Here is a 19,595-nt window from a genome sequence, read left to right on the forward strand (position 1 = left end):
GAGCGGAACCCAGCCTTGCCTCTTCCAAATGGGGAAGCCTGAACTTTCCCACCGGCTTTCAAACGCACAAACAACTTTCAAAACAACCTGCCCCCCCCCCCCCCCGCCTCCTCCTGACGTCCCCTTATCCTTTGGCATGGAAAGCTGAGAAAGCCGACAGACATCCTGCCAGCATCACTGCACAGCAGCTGCCCTGCACAAAGCACTGCAACACCTTCCCGGGGCCCGAAAAGAACAGAAAAAAGGGAGCAGGAGAAATAAATTAAATAGATAGATGGTAGATAGATAGATAGATAGATAGATGATAGATAGATAGATAGATAGATAGACAGACAGATAGATAGATAGATAGATAGATAAAAGTACGTTCTTCTATGCCTTTTGATTTGGATGGCACCTCCGAGAACTGCTAGCTCAAAGCACTGACCAGGAGCCTTGCAGGACAATTCCACAATTCCACCAAGTCCTTCAGCCCCTCTGTGTATCCAGGAGAAGAGCCCTGTTATCAGACCTATCCCCCAACAGGTACTAGGTCGGACTCCTTCCATAAAGGACCAAAATCGGTGTCTACGCCGGTAGCTGGGAATGACGTTCAAGTCCGGCGTAAAATCCCTTCATTTTTCCTTTTCGGATACGCGGCTACTATGAAATTCACACCCCTCCTCCAGGAAAAAAAAAAAAAAAAAAAAAAGCGAAGACCGAAAAGAGCGCGATCTTCCGAGGAAGAGGTGAAAAGCTGGACGACTCCGGGCGAACGGGAGACCCCCGGCGCCCCCCGGGCACCGCCGTTCCCGCGCCGGGGAGGCTGAGGCGGGGGTGGCGCCAAGGAGCGCCCCCAGCCCCCTCCGCACCCCGGGGCCGCCTGGGGACCAGCCCCGCGCCCCGTCCCGGCAGCAGCCGAGCCCAGCGGGGCGACAGGTCCTGACTCTGGGCGTTAAAAAAGGCGAGAGGAGACCAACCGCGAAATTCGGGGAGGTGGGGGGGGGGATGACAGTTGCGCGGCGGAGCGAAAGGGTTAACGCCGATCAGATGAGCGCTCCCGAGCCGGGAGAGGCGGCGAAGAAACTTTTCCTCCGGGGGAGGGCGAGAAGAAGGAGCCGGGGAGTTTTGGGGGTGGAGGGGGGGAGGCACGGCGCTCCTTACCGGGGCAGAATCCGCGCGCGTCTCCAGAGCGAAGCCCACCGTCGGCAGCAAACCTGGCTCATCTCTACAGAGTAAACATTTCCCCTTCCTTCCAGCGCTGGGTCCCCGGGAGACTGACTCACACCTCCAGCCGCCGCTCCCCCTCCCGCTCCTCCCCCGCTGTCAGACAGGTGCTGCCGCCGCCGCGCTCCCTGCTCTTGCCGCCGGGAAACGCTGGGGGGCCGCCTGCCACAGCGCCTCGGCTCGGCTCGGCTCGGGACGGGTCGGCCCGCCCGCCGCTCGCTCGCCCTCCCGGCCCCGGCGCCGGTCCCTCCCCTCCCTCTCCTCACAGCGCGGGAGGTGGGGCTCCACCTGCGGCCCAAGCCCCTGCGCAACCCGCCCGGGTTTTGTTTTGTTTTTAATTTTAATTATTGATAATAATTTTTTCTGTCCCGTTCCCACCAAGCTGTGACGGCCGGAGGGCCGCGGCGCTGCCCAGGGCCCGGGTCCGGCGGGCGGGCACCGCTGCGCATTGCGGGGAGCGCACGTGAGGCAGCTCTGACTAGAAATCTGGTTTTCGCGCTATTTTAAGCTCCAGAGATCAACACGTACCCGCTTTCGTTCTCCCTCAGTTTGACTAGGTAGAACGCTATCAACGAAAAAGACTCTCGGGTTCCAGAATATCGATTAAAACCCCATTTAAAGCGTTTGCTTCCAAACCTTAACAATTATAGTACTTCACTTGATAGTGACCACATGGGAGTTGCAAGGGTTTGATTTTATCCCTTTCCGGAGTCTCCTTCTAATCAACGCTTGTAAAAGGCATCACGAAAACCACCTCCGTTTCTTCCTTTAAATAAAATCTCCCCCCTCTTGCCGCGTAACAGCAGGGAGGCTCACAAGAGCGGGGCAAGGCAAGCAGCATTCCCAAACCCGACGCCTCTTTCACGGCGCGGTAAGAAAACCAGCGCCGATCTTGCACAGGGCAGTACGTAAGTGACCGTCCAGGAGCACCCCAGCGATGGAAGGAGGATTGGTATAGCAATTAGCAGACCCCTGCACCAAACTTTCTTCCTCCAATCCGAGTCAGCGCACTGGCTGAAGGAAGGACATCCTGTGATGATGGCATACAATGTCCTGTTTGTTTACTAGTGAGAGCATTCCTGCTTCTCATTACAAAATGGCCAGATGCCTTACTTCCTTCAGTGGTCCTGTCTCTTCAGCGAGGCGTCCTCAGGCTCGGAGGAACGGCGATGCACAATTCCATTTATAGCCATCTACAGCCCAGAGCGAGCACCAGTTGCTTCACTGTGAGGCAGCTCTACTGCTTTTCCTTCTTCTCGCACGTCTGCGAGTGCACTTCTCATCACTTTCCCAGTGCTTCATGCAGCAGCTAGTTTCACATTCTTCTTTCAAACACACATGCGCTTATATTTTTGGGGCGATCTGGGTGTTATGTATTTCTTCACAGGAAAAGGGAGAGAGAGGAAAAAAAAAAAAAGAGCACGTTTATGCAACCGGGTGCCCGCCTGTCCCTCTGATGAGCGTACACACATCCCTTTCCCTTAACCTGCTCCTGCTCTCTCTGATAAAAAGATGTGTGGAAAGGATTACTTGCCATTTTCGGTCTGCGATGCTGAGAATAGAATATCTGTGTAAAGACCTTCCGTGTGTGCTAACGCGGGATGGCTGGTGGCAGCAGACATAAGTAGGGCAACTGCTTGCAAGTGAGTGTCCTGGCTTAACTTCCACCACAACGTAATTCCACAAGAGAGGTGGCCCGAGCACTGGGCTGAAGGATATAAATGTAATTGGATATACCCGGTAAAACCCAGGCGCATCCAAAATGAGGTCTAGGAAGGCTCTGAAGTAGGAAGAACCATTCATTAAAGGAGAGAAATCCGTCCTACTTGATTGGGTTAATTAACTGATGCTGAGTCACACCGCATAGAACAGAAAAACAATGTAGTCATACTGAAGGTGATTATTTTACCGAAAAATAGTCTCACTCTGAGAGGCAGCTGTTTCAGAGCTTTTCACTTCCCTGTTAACTTGAAAGAAAAAAGAAAGGCCGGGGCGGGGGGGGGGGGGGAGGCAAGAAAAAAGAGTTTATATGTTTCCTTCGGGGGCTGATCTTCTTAATGTGAAGGAGAGTGGGAATAAAGCAAGTCTACCTTTCAAGGAACCGAGAATGCTTTTGGTCTGGAGAAGAAGAGGAAGCAGAGATTAGATCTGATCAGATGAAGTGAAATATTCGTCAGGATGACAGGCAGATGCCAATATGCCAGGTCAGAGCCTGGGGAGCTGAGTACAGCCTGTGAAGACTGTGGACTTCAAATAACTCTGTGGCACACTCCGAGACTATCCTGAAATTAGCTCCAGGTGTCTCAAAGCTAAGCCCACAACTACCTTAGCGCAGGAGAAGGGATTTCACTGGCATGTGGGTCTAGCCTAGCAGTGCCTGATCTGGAATAAAACTAAGTTTATCAAGAAAGGAGAGACAGAAACAAATTCTTAAGAATGTGGACTAAAATAAGAATCACAAAGGAAACTCTGCCATGAAATAAATATGTAGACTGACCTTCTGACCTTCCTCCTTAATAGAGAAACATAAAAAGACACCCTGTTCAACCAGCAGTTTTCTGCTCTTTTATAGAAATCTTTCATACCAGTAGCTGCTATTGTCTGGAATGTGCAATCTCAAATGTTGTTCATTTCAAAAAGAACATTTTTAGTCATGTTTTCATTTTTTCCTTCTCGCTCATAGAAAACCTCAATTACCGTATTAATCAGCATTTCTCAGGCAGCGCTCTCTCTGCAGCAGCTTTCAGCCTGACAACAAATCATGAATGGCCCTAACAGCTCTGATCTCAGAAATCCCCATCCATTTCCTTTGATGCTATCACCACTTCAGCTCAACAACAAGCCTGCCCAGCTCAGCCTCAGCTGCCGCCGCTGCTGCTGTTCTCCCTGCGCCTGCTGTAATTGTGAGGGGAAGAAGGAGGGAAGAGAGCTGGCTCTAATAGATGAAACTTCTTTAGAAAGTCGGAGGGGAGATAAAATGCACACAAGAGATTAAAGCAGAGTCTCATTTTCACATCCTCCCCTTCCCCGTGCCCCAGCAAGGTCAGTGGCAGATTGACCACATCAAGAGTAACTACCAGACCCACCCCCCTTTCCCACTTCCTGCATGTAGGCATCCTTGTGCTGGTAAACATTTGGGGACCAGTTGTGGTCATTACTCGGAGAAGGTACATGATGTAGTTGCACGACTGCACATCTTTTAAAAGCCGGCTGAGGAATCAAACTCAAAGAAGAACTTGCTTTCAAGTTCTGCTGAGACAGATATGCTGGTGTTTTGGGGCCATGCTTCTGAAAACCTGGTTGCTGTCAGATTCGAGGGAAAGAGAGAGACTCAGCATGCTCTAGTGACTGTGCGACAGGAAAAGTTAAAGCCTTCTTCTCACAGACTGGCCCGACCTTTACAAAACACAGCCTATAGGCTTCAGATATGATCTCAGAGGCTTTGTATGCCCTAGACTACCTCAGCGCGGTATTGCCTATAAGGAGAGAAATTAAAATTGCACTTGAATCTACATGAAGGTTTTTGCAAGGGCATTTGGGGTGGTGTATGGTGTAGCCAGGAGGCATTTGAATTAACACATGCAGCTTTCAGGGACTGCCTTTAATTACAGAGCACCCTGGTCATTGCCTCGTAGCACTTCCAAATGCCTTTACATTTATTTTTGTCTCAGCTGTGCAATACCAAGAGCCGATCTTTTGGCTGCACTCTCAGCTACTGCCTAGTGCAAGCCTCAGCATCTCTTTTGATTTCAGTGTTGTTTTATCCTCTCAAGAAATTTTCCTTAAAAAGAGAAAAAAGGAGTCAAACTAAAATACCATAACCCTTTTTGTTTCCCGCTAGGCCTTATTAAAATACTGCTCAGATGACTTACAAATCAGCCAAAACGACTCTCCTCCAATGGAAAAAACATTCTTGCAGCACACAGAAGTGAGAACTAAGCTTCAGCCATTTCCTCTTGTTGAGGCTCGAGTTTGAGAAGAAGGAGCTGGGGCTGTCTGGGCCGGCTACCAGGAGGGCAAGAAGTCACCGTGAGAAGCTGGACTTCTCTTCGCTGCGAACGCAGCTGAGCAGCAAAGACAAAACAGTCTGAAGCCACTTGCTCTTGTTTCACAGGGAGCAAGCTGGGGTGAAGGTATTGAGAAAGCAGGAGAGTCTTTGTCACTGTGCTTTGTTTCATTGTGGGAAAAGGTAGCAGACTTCAGGGTCTGGATTAAACATAAGGAGCCATCTCTTTGTCTCTTATGAGAAGGGAAATGCCTCACTGTGAAGACCACGTATGTTCCCCTCTTGGTTACCATCAGCCTTCCCATCACACTCCTGAGCTCCGGTGGTCTTGGGAAAGGTAGGGCTAATAGCCAGGAGCCCACACAACGCCACCTGTATTGTCTTTGCGTGTTTCTACCAATGTAAGTTTGTACCAGACAAGAAAACCTGAGCACCAAAATCAACCTTTCATATCCCAAATACAGACTTCTGAATATTCTGTCCATAGCAACTGAGTCTGAGGAAAAATAAATGAAAACAGGCCAACCCATTACAACCGCTTCCCCACCTTACTGGTGGTGACAGAGGGCTGAAAGAAGGGTGCGCTTTGGGAATTTTTCCTTTAAAATTGTCTGATTTCCAGATGATTATGGCAGAGAGATGGGACAGTACACATACATTAGAGGGCTTGATCCTGTGGATATTTCAATGACATCAGCCCTGCAACAAGCTCACAACAATCTGAAATAACAAAGCCACCTCAGAATTAGTTGCATTGATTGGACTTTCATGTCTTTTCCCAGCTTGGCAGTCATGACACTTTTTGGGGTATTCTCAACCTGCCTGGTAAGTCCATAGAGAGATGAACCATGGCGAAACTTCGGGCTCTGCTCCTGCACAGTTCAGTTTTCCTTTCAGATGCTCTCCAGCCTGCCCAATCTTGTGGAGCTGATGAACACAGCAGAAGGAGGGTGAGATCCATGGGTGGAACCACACCGCTTTTCTCAGACAAAGAATTGGCCACGCAGCGTGTTTCAAAACAGATTAACAGAAACAACAGCTACACACCATGACGAAGCGCATATGGTGGAAATAAAAATATTTACCCACAGATTATCACAGATCCAGCAATGCGACTACTGTGCATCTAGGACCAAAGGATTCAAAATAGTGACTGTATGTTTAGAGCTGAGGAGAGGATCTGGCAGGGGTGGGCTGAAGGACCACTTCTTAAGTTTCTAAGTGCACAGTTGTCATTTCTCCACCTTCCCTACCCCACGGTGGTGAAATAGTAGTCTTTTCATACCTGTGTGTTGGCTGGGGGAGGGAAAAATTCCTCTGCTATTAAACACAACTTCTCATTAAATAGTTGACACCTTATCCTTCTTTAAATGTTGTAATGTTTACTTTGCAAAACCCAGGAAAGCTTTTAAAATAAAGATAGCAGAGAGATTCTTAAGCCGGGTGTCCTTGCTTATCTGCTCTTTATCAACCAGCTATTGTTTCTGGAGGAGCTCGTTGGGGAAGGTGGAGCAAAGGGGGTTAATGTTCAATGGGTATCTATCAGTTCCCCTGAAGGAATAGCGCTGCTGACAGAAGAGCAACACTGGGCTCTCAGCTACTTCCTGCAGAATGTGACAAACCAGAGAGAAAAAAAACGAGGGCTGCAGCTACTTCTTTATTTTCTCCTCCTCCCGTCCTTTTTTTTTTCCTCCTTCTCCCAAAACAACTAGTTTTAAGAAAGACATTGTCCTTAGGAGAGATAATCCCACAATAGAGAGTCCATTAGAGGTATTAAAGCATTGGCAGCGCCTGATCTACAAGAAGGGCTCTGTCCTGACAATAGACAATTAAAGCTGATAAATCTGCACTACTTGTTGCCGTTCTAATTCCTCGTAATTGTATGCTACTTGTCCCTGCCTCCTGCGTCCAGGGATGAAGCATGCTTCTTTAATCTCCAGAGTACCTGACCTAGTTCCTATGTGGTCTTTTCAGGACCTGTTTTCTTCCCATCTGGACTTCTTCCCTCCTACTCTCTTTTCCTGCTTCCCTCCCCTAAGCATTAAGAAGAGGTTACGATAGAGGGCACAGAAAACACCAGAGCCCAGCACCCGGATCAATAATTCTGGAGCCCCAGACAATGCACTAATCTGCAATAACAGCTAATCATGCTCAATTTGGCACACCAGTGATTAAACTGTACTCTTCATTAGGCTCAACAAGTAGAGCAGACGCACACTGACAATTCAAATAGCCCGATCAGTAAAAGCTGCCAAACTCGCGTGCACTTCGGCGTTTGTCGCTGCTGCATCACCAGTCTCGCCAGACTCGGCGCTTGGTCGGGGCTTATCTGTTTTCTTTTGACGTTTTACAGATTGCGACTCTTAGCTGTGTTTTCTATAGAAAGCGAGCCACTGCTTCACTTTGCTACCACGAGTTCTCCCAGGTAAAGGGCTCAGTGGGTGAAATTGTGATGTCCTGTGCAGGGCACTGGAAAACAATCATTGCAATTACATGTTCCCTCCTGACGCTGCCAGTATTCTTCATTCTATTTTATGTCTCAAAGATATTGGGTGGTTTTCTCTCCTTTTATTATTTTTTTTTTTTTTAAAGAAAGCTTGGAAGCCTGCTGGTGACAGAGCAGAAGCATGAAAATGTGCGTCATGGGACTTTAAAGACAGAAAACAAGTGAAAATTAGCTTGGATCTATTTACTTTTCAAATTGAACTGTTCAGCCAACCTCACAAAACACTCAGAGACTGGAGAATGGTTTGGATTTTCTTTTTCACCCCTGAACATATGAGGAAGCCACTCACGTGTCCACTTTAGAAATCTATGAAGTTATTAGCTCTTACATGCCATTTTGATAGTGACCTTCCTATCACCCCATAGAACAATTTCTTCTAACAACAATTTCTTCTGGTTATAATGGTACCTAGTGGACTTGTTTTGCAAACTGCCCTGACAGCCTCACCCAAGAGTTTACCACAATCTTCCTCTAAAGCACACCACCAAATTCCAGGACTCCTAGAGACCGACCCCACACACTCAGGGGTCTCCTTCTGTTTAACTTTAGCTTATCATACTTGTATTAACTTGAATAAGTGTTAAAACTGCACTCCAAGTTGCTCTTAAAAAAAAAGGGGGGGGGAGGGGGCAAAATAAAAAAAGAGCGTGGAAGATGTCAAATGAATGCAGGAAATGTCTATTCTGGTATTAATATTAATGAATCCCTAATGCATTTGCAACCCACTTGAGGTAAGTCAGTAGAGTTCTTCTGACAGCTATTCCTCATCAAACTACCACTGCTAAAGATGTTGATGCTTTCCCTTTTGCTTTGTCATCTTTAAACCAAGTTTAAATCACATCAGAGCTTACCACAAAATAACGTATTTTATCCTAAGTGAGCACAAAGCCCTGGAGACAGAGGTTTAAAACAGCGCACACGTCCGCTCAATTTATCGTTTTAAGATAGGAAGCTGCCGCAACAAACAAAACACCTCCTTGAAAGTGGGACAGCAGCAGATTGCGGTGCAGAAAGCTCCGGGATCTTTTGTTTTCCTGGAGAGCAACAACCGGGCTTTGCAGAAAAAGACAACAGCCTCCCCTTGCTGAAATCTAAATCAGTTCATATAGGAAAGCCTGCCAACTGCTAGTTAGATGGTAACAAAATATCGCAGATAATTCACTTTCCACGATAAAGCAGAAACAAGCAGGCATGCAACACCCAGCAGGGGCTCAACTGATAAAACGGTGTCAAACTCAAACCATTTGTCAATTGGGAGGGAAGAAAGCAAGCTGAAAGATGGACTCAGGAAGTAGATTTATCTAGTGCGACACATTAACTAGTATAAATACTAAGGAAAAAGTAAACACATTTACCCAGCAGTATCTCCAGCCAGCAACGAAAAGGCTTCTGAGCCTCAGCCCCACACTGGCCATCTAACCCCTCAGCTGTCAGCTCCAACAGCAGCCGCATTTTTCTTCTCGTGCAGGATTACAATGCCATTTAATTCATGGCACTAAAAGGTTTTATTAAAAGCGTACACTGTAATTAAGCAAAACAAAAGCTATGACTCCTCTGCTATTCCAGTCTCCTCCCTCCACCCAGTAGCCAAAACAATAAAACCACCTTGGCAGCAAACAAGTCAGGTAACATACCCTGGAGAAGAGCACGGATTTGTTATATAATAATTTACTTTACGTCTGGCTTGTTCAAAACTGCCTGATCAGAAACTTCTGTCCCGGAGGCTCCAGAGGCAGCGGCGGGGGCTGGCAAGGCAGGTCAGGCACAGTTAACATCGCCAGCAGCGTAATGTGGGGCACGCAAACAAAACGGAATAATGCGGGGCAGGACGGCTCTTCGGACGTGTGCTTCCCATTGGAAAGTCTAAAACAAATAACACGGTTTGTGGGCAGCACCGCTCCCCTGCAACCACTGGCAAGAAGGAGAACGGTTCAGAGGGATTCAGGATACCAACCCACAGTGACCTATGCACACCTTGTGCCGGCAGCCTGTCATATCAAAGGATGGCACATCACATCAGCAAACCAGCCTAACGTTCCATCTAACATGAAACTCACAAATTAACAGCAAAGTAAGTAATCTGCATCATGCTCCCCCCCCCAAAAAAAAAAAAAAAAGAGTTCATAAAGCAAAACACAGTTCTTTGTTCGGCTGTACCTTCATGTGTCCACACAGCACAGGTTCCCCACCTCCGGCTCATGCATCTCAGGATGTTAGTCCATATGGAAGGTCTGTCACTCACCCTCACATCCCTACACACGCACGCACACCCGAACACGCACACCACACCCCCGCTCTCACTCCCCAACACGCACTGCCGGCAACCGCTCTGAGGATTTTAGAATTTCCTCTTGCTGGCAGATTCCTCCCTCCCCTCGCATCCACTCCACCCCGTTCTGTAATTAGGCTTAACAAGAGCAATTAACAAAACAAACTCCTCTCCGCCTGGTGGCCTGATAATTCTGATTGTCATAATGTATTAAGATGTGTAAGCCAGTTTAAAATAAAGGTAAATTACAACATTGCACAAGAGACATTTTGAACCTATTTTTACTGCTTTTATCATAGGGATGATGATCATTCAGCCACGCCTTTAATGTAAAGCACAATAAACAAAAACTCACAGCAGAACTCAAAATTGTCGCTTTTGGACCAACGAGACTATTATGGTTTTTTGCTAGTTTGTTAATGGGCAGCTCCTTTCTCCTACGCACAGCAAACTCCACGGAAACATCATTTTGGTTTTGGGATTACCTAGTGACCCTAAAAATAAATCTAAGATGTAAAATCAAGTTTAAATGCACCTTCAGGCTTTACAGGCACCTACAAATCAATGTATTGTAATTGTTCCTTTTTCCCTGCCTGATTTCTAATGGCACGATACACAAGACAAAAGCCTCAAAAAGTTTCTTATGGTTTGTCCATCCACTTCCAGTTCACTTTCCTTCAGCAATCAAATCAAAGAAATTTAGTGTCAGGATCATATAAAAAACCAACAAATGAGGACTAACTGATTTCACGTGGTCAGTGGCGAAACATTTACGTCCTTTGATTTCAGTGAGCTATGGGTCCAACCCACACAGAAAATTTACACACAGCCTGAATTCATTTGGAAAACATATCTAGTTCTTGTTTTGCTTATACATTCTATAAGAGTGTGTAATTAAAACTGTCAACATAAAATTAGTAAACACAGCAAAAGCACAGGCGCACAGAAAATTCATGAGCAGAAGACCAGAAAAAAAACCCCAAACAGTTTGGTGCGTGCCGTGGATTCAGGTTCATAGGAACTGAAAAAAACATTGTGCTCCCTCAGATACATATAACCTGATTCACGATACCATCTGCCAACTAACCACAAACAATTAAAAAAAAAAAAAAAGAAATAAAATAAAAAAAGAAAGGCTGGTGTTGCTAGTGTATTGTTGGAATCCTGCAGTTTCTGATAAGCTACATATGTTTTCCTAAGTCAATGATTTCATCTCTGCTGGGTGTCAACATTTGCACAAGAATAATTTTGGGGGTCAGAAAGACATCAGCAAATGAGATTTCAAAAGGGTTTCATAAGAGTGCAGATTGCTCAAACACAGGGAAAGGAGGGTTTCAGCTTCCAGAAGTTCACTCTTCTGCTTCTTCATTCCTCCTTCCCTGAAGCTGAGTCAAAGTTCTGTAAAAATCTAGAGCGAACCATCAGATTTGCAAGACAACAGCCTCACATAAAAAGCCAAGCTTCGCAGTGAGACAAACAGTCAAAAACGTCAGTAACAGGAGACTGGTATGGTGCAAAATCAGACACACTTTCAAATGGTAGGAGATGCCAGGTGCACACAGAAACTCAGTTCTGCACTCTTGGCATAAGATGCACTGTCTTTTTTTTTCTACCAGATCTCTTCCTTGTTCAGTGTTTAGAAAGAAGGGTGCTGACTAAAATAGTCCTTTTACCAGATTTTTTTCTCACTTTTTTGTCTCCTGGAAAGGCCCGGTGCCTTGCTTTTACCACAGAATGTTCAAATGGAAGACAAATCAATTTTGTCTTGTATTTTTCCACTTTGCTCATCACAACAGCAGCACTTCAATGCCTCACAAATACCAAATAATGACTAATCTGATTTTCACAATAGCTCCCGCATATGCTGATGAAGGTATTATTGCTGTTCTCTCGCTTGCAGAAGGGGTATGGAGACACGATGACATTAACATCAAAAGTGTACATTAATTTTGGGATGCAGGGCGACCGATTTACTCAGCACGGCGTATTATGTTGCGTGTTCAAAGCATTTCTCCTCCTGGTGCCTGTGACGGCTCTGCCTTTTGCAGGGCTTCGCGTCAGGCACCCAGCAGATGTCGAAATTACTGACCACCTGCAAAAGGCTCTGGTGAGGCAAACTGGCATGAATCTTATTCAGAGTCACAAGCAGAAATAAAACATGGTACCTCAGAGCAGAGCTCACCTGCCCTGAGAAGAACAACACTTCTTCCTAACACGGCCATTTTACTTCCTCATGCTGCAGTGAATGCGACGGGGGGGGGGGAAGAGGTGTCTTAAAGATAACATTTCATTACACCACCCCAATTCATCTCCCCTAGCAAGCTTATCTGATGCCTGAATGAGGCAAGTAACCAGTAGAAAAAAAACAGCAATTAAATGAGTAATTAAAGACTGTATCATAACGCATTTAAGGATCAAATTTGGGTTAGGCAAACAACCTAAACTTCAGAGAACTTGAGTTTGCAATTTTAGTAATGTTCTTCAACAGTTTTTGTGCTGATTTTTGAAACTGCAAATAAAATAAGCGGACCTTGGCATCACACCAATGCCCACATGGATCATCAGCAGAGCTGGGATGTTCAGATCTGCCACGGGCAGACCTCTGGAGGGAAGCTAACAGACCTGGCTCACAGCAACCATCTGGTTGTTTTGGGCAAGGTCAGCACGAGCACTGGAAGGGACAGCACCCTTCTGCTGATGGGTTCCCCCAGGTAGAAGCAGAGGAATCACTTCCTCCAGGGATCTCGGTTTCATTCCAGGGTGGGTGTGGAGTTTGTTCCCTCTTCCCTCTCTTCCTGTCTTAGCCCATCTTCCAGACCTCGCCTCAGACTTCTCATCAGTATCCTTGCCCAGCAAGTCCTCATCTTGTTCCTCCTGACCCCGCTTGCAGTTTCCCTTTCCAGTCACTCCCATTTTCCTCTCCCACACCCAGGTTCCTTGTGCCAAGCCTTCTCATCAAGCCAGTTTCAGTCCCTTCATGTTCCCCACCTGCACGGCACTTCTTTCCTTTCCTGATCTACACAAACATGGTACGATCTCCACACCCACCTACCCCTTCCCGCTGACTGGCAGGCCTGGCCTCCACAGCCTGACCAGCACTATGGTGTCATCAAGTCTCCAGGCATCTCCTGGTGCTCCTTTACAGGCACGTAGCAGTGAGCTCAGTTCACACGTTGAGCAGACATGGTGTCAAGCCAACTGGAAGTCCTGTGACTTATGTTAGTATGGCACTGAGCCCGAGCTAATAAGCCCTGGTGAGAAGCCGGATATATTAGCTTGGGCTTAGCACCGTGCTAATGCAGCCAGGCAGCTTTTGCATCAGAGCTGGCTTACATCCCACCCGCTTTTAACACCAAGCTTGCTCGTCTTCGTCTACAATAACCCATAAAGATAAATCCCTCGGTCTTGTACCAACCTTACTCTCAGTTTCCCTCCTCCCTGACACTGCTGATCTCCAGGCACAGTCTCTTCTTCATAATCCACTCCAGGTTCAGCTCTTGTCCAGAGGCTTTTAAAAACAGCTCCTTTTGATGACACTCTGGCCTCAGGACGGTTTACAGTAACTGAACATGCGCTCTACTGCTCTCGGTTCAGGCACTCAAGTTCTAGACCCAACAGTGTTCACTCACTGAAGTGAGACATGATGCCCTCCTACAGCTCCTGAGGAGGATGCTCTGCCAGTCATCTAGGTTGGCTTCTAGCTCAAAAGCGATCCTCCTGGGCATGGGAGTCAGGGATGGAGGTGGGGACAGGACTGTGTGTGTCCTGGTCTTGCTCTGACAGAGGCGTAAGTGGAGCACAAGCGCAGACCCAGGAACTGGGAAGTGCCCCCGGCAAAGGGATGGCATTCGAGCATCCCTGACCACATGGCCACCACTTTCCCCTGCCACATACACAGTCCCTCCCCGGGCCCATAAACATGTCATTCAAACTTCTGCTCCAAAAAATGGGGGCTCTCATGGTGGAGATTACTTTTAAAAATAAAAGTCATCACACTCTTAGTGTTAGCAACACAACTTTTGACATAGCCAAGTTCTTGGAAATGGCAGAACAGATTCTGGGGAAATATACAGCCCGAGGAAAGTAAAATATAAGAAACAACCGAGCCAAATGTTTGGAATTTGGTAGATTTATGAGCACCTATAAGTGGGATCTCCTAACATAAACAGTCTTTCTTAGCAACAGGTGATGCTACCAGTCCTGCTTATACTAGAGATCAGTTTCCAAAGACTAATTTTAGGGAGATGTCACTGAACATTCTTCTTGGAATAAGCAGGAGAATATTACCATCATGCACAAATCACACACAAAGTACAGGCACAGATTTAAATGCTGCTTCCATGGCCTGCTATTCCTCTTTCAGTGGCCCAGGCCAATGCACTAGAATTGTATTAATTATACAACATGACCGGGTTTGATAAAGACAGAAAGGATGCTTCTGTTCCAACAAGTTTACATAAAGTGCTCCTTTTTACATACTAAATCCTAAGGGGCAACGGAGACAACAGAAATACTGATGCTGCTATTTTTCATCACTGTTAAGATTAAAAAGATAGACAAGTGACTATCTAATTGCCATAGTATTCTGTAATAAAACCATATCCTTAAGTGACTAATATCACCACCAAATCATAATACTAAAAAAAAAAAAGTTTTTGAGAGATTAATTTGCACCAGCCTATCTCAGCATACCCCTCATCTAGAATTATTAGCACACAAATCAGGCAACAGGGAGTGAGGGAAGCTTGCAATCAGACCTAACGCCTTCCCTTCCTCTCAGCCCCCGGTACAGGACAGCCACTTCCTTTCTACAAACGCTTCGCTCAGATCTGTACACAAGACAGGCCACATCTTCCGGGGAGGCTCAAAGTCTTTGCAGACGCACAGTTGCCTTCAAAGCATCGCTGGAAATCTGTGTGGGAAGACTCTAAAATATTAAAACCATCTTATACTCTCTTCTTCTAAGCCAAAACCAAACCCCCTCTAAACTTATCTATCACTTCTCTGTTCTGTTTATTCTGAGTTGCAGAATAAACTTTCTGACTACTGAAAAAGATGCACAAACACATAAGCTGAACCATATGTACAAAGGAAAACAATAGAGAAAATCTAGATGTCCTTTCTAGAAAGACAGTTATCTTCTACAACATTAGAATTACATATAAGCTTTTCCTCTGTTACCCAAAGCAGGCAAAGAGAAGGCTGGTGTGAAAACACTGCGCCTCAAAATGTAGCTTATCTGTCCTAAATCCGAACTGACTTACCTTTTGGATCAACACTCCATTAGCACCTTGCCTGATTTTCCTCTCCCAAAGGTAACCGCTTGCCCTCTAGCAGATTCACGGGTTATTTAAGCCATGATCTTCAGCCTTAAGAAATCCCCAGCTGAAAGTTTGCTACGGCACTCGTAACCACAGCCCGGCGGTGAGCAGGACGCGACACTCCTCTTCCTCGCACGGTGCTCAAGCAGCCAGCCCGTGCTTGCTGACTGTAGACCAGAGGTTGTCGTGTTTTCTCAGTTTCCCCATTTCTAACCTGAGAGCTACCCCGTGCAGAGGGATGACTTTCATAAGATGCATCCTTTGTACCTTGAGAGCCTTGTACCTTGGAGAGCCTTGCTGCCAGATGTCCTCTGCAGCCAGTTCATGGCTTTCGTTTTGTATTTTGCAATAGCTTACAATTTTCGTACAAATTCAGAGACTACTATTACTAAAAAAACAGTGTGTGTTATTCTTAAAGAAGGTAGAGAGGCCAAAAGATCGGATCTCAGTTAAATCCTCTGAATTTCTCTAATTTCACATTTCTTTCTGACTGCCAATGCCAGGTTTTTGCCAGTCCTACATACAGAGAACTGGATCCCTTTGGAATACAGTCAATCTGACAAGGTGTGGAGCAGTACGATTGAGATGCTATTTCCCTGAAATACCTGGCACATTTGCAGTGTGCTTGGACACGAGAAGAGCATAAATTATCACAACTCACTGCGCAGAGAGACGCGTGCCCTAACAGACCTTTAGAGGTTCATGATCAGTTTCTGAGGATGGATGCTATAACCCCACAAATAACAGTGAGGAAGGGTACACTGGTTTACATCTGACAAGGATCTAAAGACAAACAGGTACCAGAAATCCAGTATATGTGCTGGTTACTGAAACAGACAAAACACATAGAAATATTTTTTCAGATTAATTTACATAAAAATATATTTGACTTTTGCATGTATGGTAAATGTGATTCTGCAAATCACCCTGTCAAAGAAATCTAAACAAAATCCATCTGCATGCTTATAAACAAATAAAACTGTTTTAAGGACACAATATGTTAAAAAAATGTCAACAATAATGGCGAGTCCATGCTTCCAATTATATTCTTTCTTCAATTAGTCTTGAAGAAACTAACACCTCTATTAATCATTTCAATTAACTCCACGCACCACATGACATCCGCACCAGCAGCCCATATGTTGCGTTCCAATCACCCAAATATTAAAGCCTTTTTAATTGATTGATCTAAAGAACATTCAACAGGCTCAAGGTGGCAGCCAGCCAGGAAATCCCAAAAGAAGATGACAAAAAGGTGGGGGTGCTAAACCAGCTTCCCAGTTTGTTTTTCCTCTTCCTCCAGGGTTCACTAAGTTAATCCAATCACAGCCCATAAAGCCCCTTTTTAATAAAATAAATAAATAGATAAGAGAACACACATGTTGGCTTTCCCCCAGAGAAGCCCCCTCTGCTAAAGCCGGAGAGCCATCCTGTTAAGAAAGTGCCGCATAGGAGGGTGCATTTTTTATCCGGCAGAAATATTTAGCTTGGCCGCTGGCCAGGGAATGCTGAAAGAATAGACTGAATTAGGGGATTTACCTTCCACGTGTTTGGCACGCGTCATTAGAGGCTCTGAAGAGCTTGACTCTTTCCCTCTCTCACTCTCTGTTTTTTCTCCCCCCCCACCAGAGCTTTGATGCAGAGAATAAAGTATGAGCTATAAGAGCATTTGATGTGTTGCGTTTCTAAGTGTTGGCACGGTGGCTTTTGTTCTGTCGAAGAAAACTGATGCTTAGTTTCTGAAGGTAAATTAATTTTCTTTTTATTCCAGTCAGGTATGGGGTGGTATGTTTCAAACGCATTTATTTTAATGCAGAAAAAAAGCGTGCTATTTTTCTTTCTCTCTTTTCCTAAAAAAAGAAAAAAAGTTTTTGAAGTTTTCTGTAGACAGATTTAAACGTGGAGAAAGTGGCTTAAAAGTAAATTCCTTAAGTGAAAACCCAACCACAGAGTATTTTAGGAGCTCATTTTTGTAACAATAACCCCTGAATTGCTCTGTCATTTGACTTTTATATGCTGTCATGTGGACTTATGTTATTTTAAAAAACACCTCTTTACATAAGTACTTTGGTCCTGCAAATACCTCTTAAGATCTATAACCAGAACACATTAGTCAAGACGGTTGGTCTATACCTCAAGAAACCCAAACACCTTCCCAGAGTTTCTAATTTGTGAAGGGAAAGATGACATTTTAAGTTAGCCTCTGCCCCCATTAACTTACAGAGGCAGGGGGGAAAAGTCCTACAACTTTCCACCTGAATAAAAGCATGGAGGCCCTTAAACCAACAGTAAATGCAACTGTTTGTGTCTGGCACACATGCCAACTCTGTTTACAGGGCAGGGTTTTGCAGAACAAGTGCCACCGACACTCATCCACAAAGGTGGGTGTGAGCACTGGGGAGAGCCCTGTGCCACTGCCTCTGCTGTACAGTCTCATCACAGCATCAGATAAATATAGGCCCTATTCACACATGGGTTTTATCATTATTGATTCAAGCAAATCAGTTTAGAAGCTATCTGTTGACACGCTTACTCAAAGCGAGGTTCAAGCAGAGTTTCTGAAATGGTGCTGGCTGTATCTTTACTCCATCTTTGCCTGCAAATAAAACTGGGTCTGACTTTGCTTCAGCTAAGTTCAAGTCACTGGATGACAGCATGTGATTTTTTCAACTGTCTTTCAGCAGAGCTAGTTCATTGTGCCTTGCATATCAGAAGATCCTGGGGGCTACAAGAAAAGTAACTAAAAGGGACGGATACCAGCCCCCAACTGGAAATACAAGATACTAACTCCAACATCGGAAGGGTGCTGAGGACCATCTCCTCGCTGAATGTAAAACACCTCAGCTGTAGGTAACTCCTCATAGCTGAAGGGCAGGGCCATAGTTTATCACTTCTTAAATAAATCATTCATAATTCATAGCCACGTTGAAAACCACACAAATAATGAGCTCTCAGTATTACTCAGCGGAAAGTGAGAACTGGAGTTTTCCACCCAAACCCGTAAAGGCCGACAAGCTCAGACATGTTTTTGTGAGCTCTTTCCTGGACCCCATGTTTTTAATTCAATTTAAAGAAAGATAGACAGCCACTTCCCCCTGTCTTTTAAGTAAAGATGTTAACATCCGTGCTAATAATACAGTTACCCCTTCATGTATCAAAGGCTTCAGCAATCGCAGAGGCTTTCGTTTCATCACAAGGAAAAACTACAAAAAAAAAGCTGCCTAGTTCTGCTGCTAACAGGGCAGGTTTGGCCCTATACACTGCATTTTTACTGCTAATTTAATCTCTGAACCACTGGTGATGCAGCACTTTACTGCACGCCAGTAGTAGTAGGAACTGCAACAGATAATTCCCTACCGATTGTTTCCACTTTACCAGAAAAAAGAGTAAGTGTTCTGGACTGACAATCCCAAATAGGGTAATATCTCTGCCGAAAGACTGCAGGTTTAATAGAAAATAATTGTGAATTAAGGTGTGGGTGCTGCAGGCTTGTGCTCCATGGCAAAGTACCACGAGGCAGCACATGCTTGTCCATGCAAACCTGTGAGCAAAGGCCTCGGGTGCTCCCTGCTCCCCCGGCACAGGGCTGCCTACCCGGAAAACACCCCACACGCAAAATATGCCTTTCTGTCACCTGTGGCCTCCGTCACATACGATCCCAGGAATACCCGTGTGTCCACACCTGGGAATGGCCTCCCTGCTTTGGCTCTGGAGTGGTGACAGGGAGGCCAAGCAAAGCTCAGTCCTGACTGATGTTTTGATACTTGGGCCAAATAACAGAGAGAATTTGCCTGACAATACCAGTTCAGTGGCAAATTCCTTGATATATTTCTCATAACTGCAGCAACCTTGCTGTGTTTAAACACAGCCTGCTACGGTTACCATATTTACAGATTAAAAATATGACCTTTATAAGTGAAATCAAAGAGCTTTTTTTTTCCCCCTACACCTCCTCCCTCTGTGTTTTTAATTAAAGCCACGAACCAACACATGTATCCATTCTGCTTTCTGTAATAATTTGGGATTCCACACACAAATACTACACAGATAAAACGAACCTTTCTGTGTTAGCGATTCGCAGTGCAGTAAATTCTCCTTTCCAAACCTGCCGTCTTCATTAAAATCTTATTTGCTTGGTAATCTCCTTTGATCGCTAAAGTTATAAGAAGCCCCCTCCTCTTCTTTTGATACTATCAGTGTAGCTTTTGACCAGAGAGCATGATGAATTAAATGTATGACAGATATGACAGGTGAGGAGTGCTTGGAGAGGGCTTAAACAGCAGGGAT

General features: G+C 45.4%; 1 protein-coding gene across 2 annotated transcripts in view; it reads right to left on the minus strand.

Annotated features, from left to right (window-relative positions):
• PRDM1 (PR/SET domain 1) overlaps positions 1-19,595 on the minus strand; it is a gene marked incomplete at its 5' end in the record, with an annotated part of 103,131 nt that overhangs the window by 24,295 nt on the left and 59,241 nt on the right. The window contains one exon of one of the 2 annotated variants that reach the window (XM_082050137.1): positions 1,144-1,240. The exons of the other annotated variant lie outside the window; for it this stretch is intronic. Of the gene's footprint in view, positions 1-1,143; positions 1,241-19,595 lie in introns of those variants that run through there. 2 annotated transcript variants of the gene reach the window in all.

This window comes from Streptopelia decaocto (genome assembly GCF_964273445.1).
Source record: "Streptopelia decaocto genome assembly, chromosome: 3".
Lineage (NCBI taxonomy): Eukaryota > Metazoa > Chordata > Aves > Columbiformes > Columbidae > Streptopelia > Streptopelia decaocto.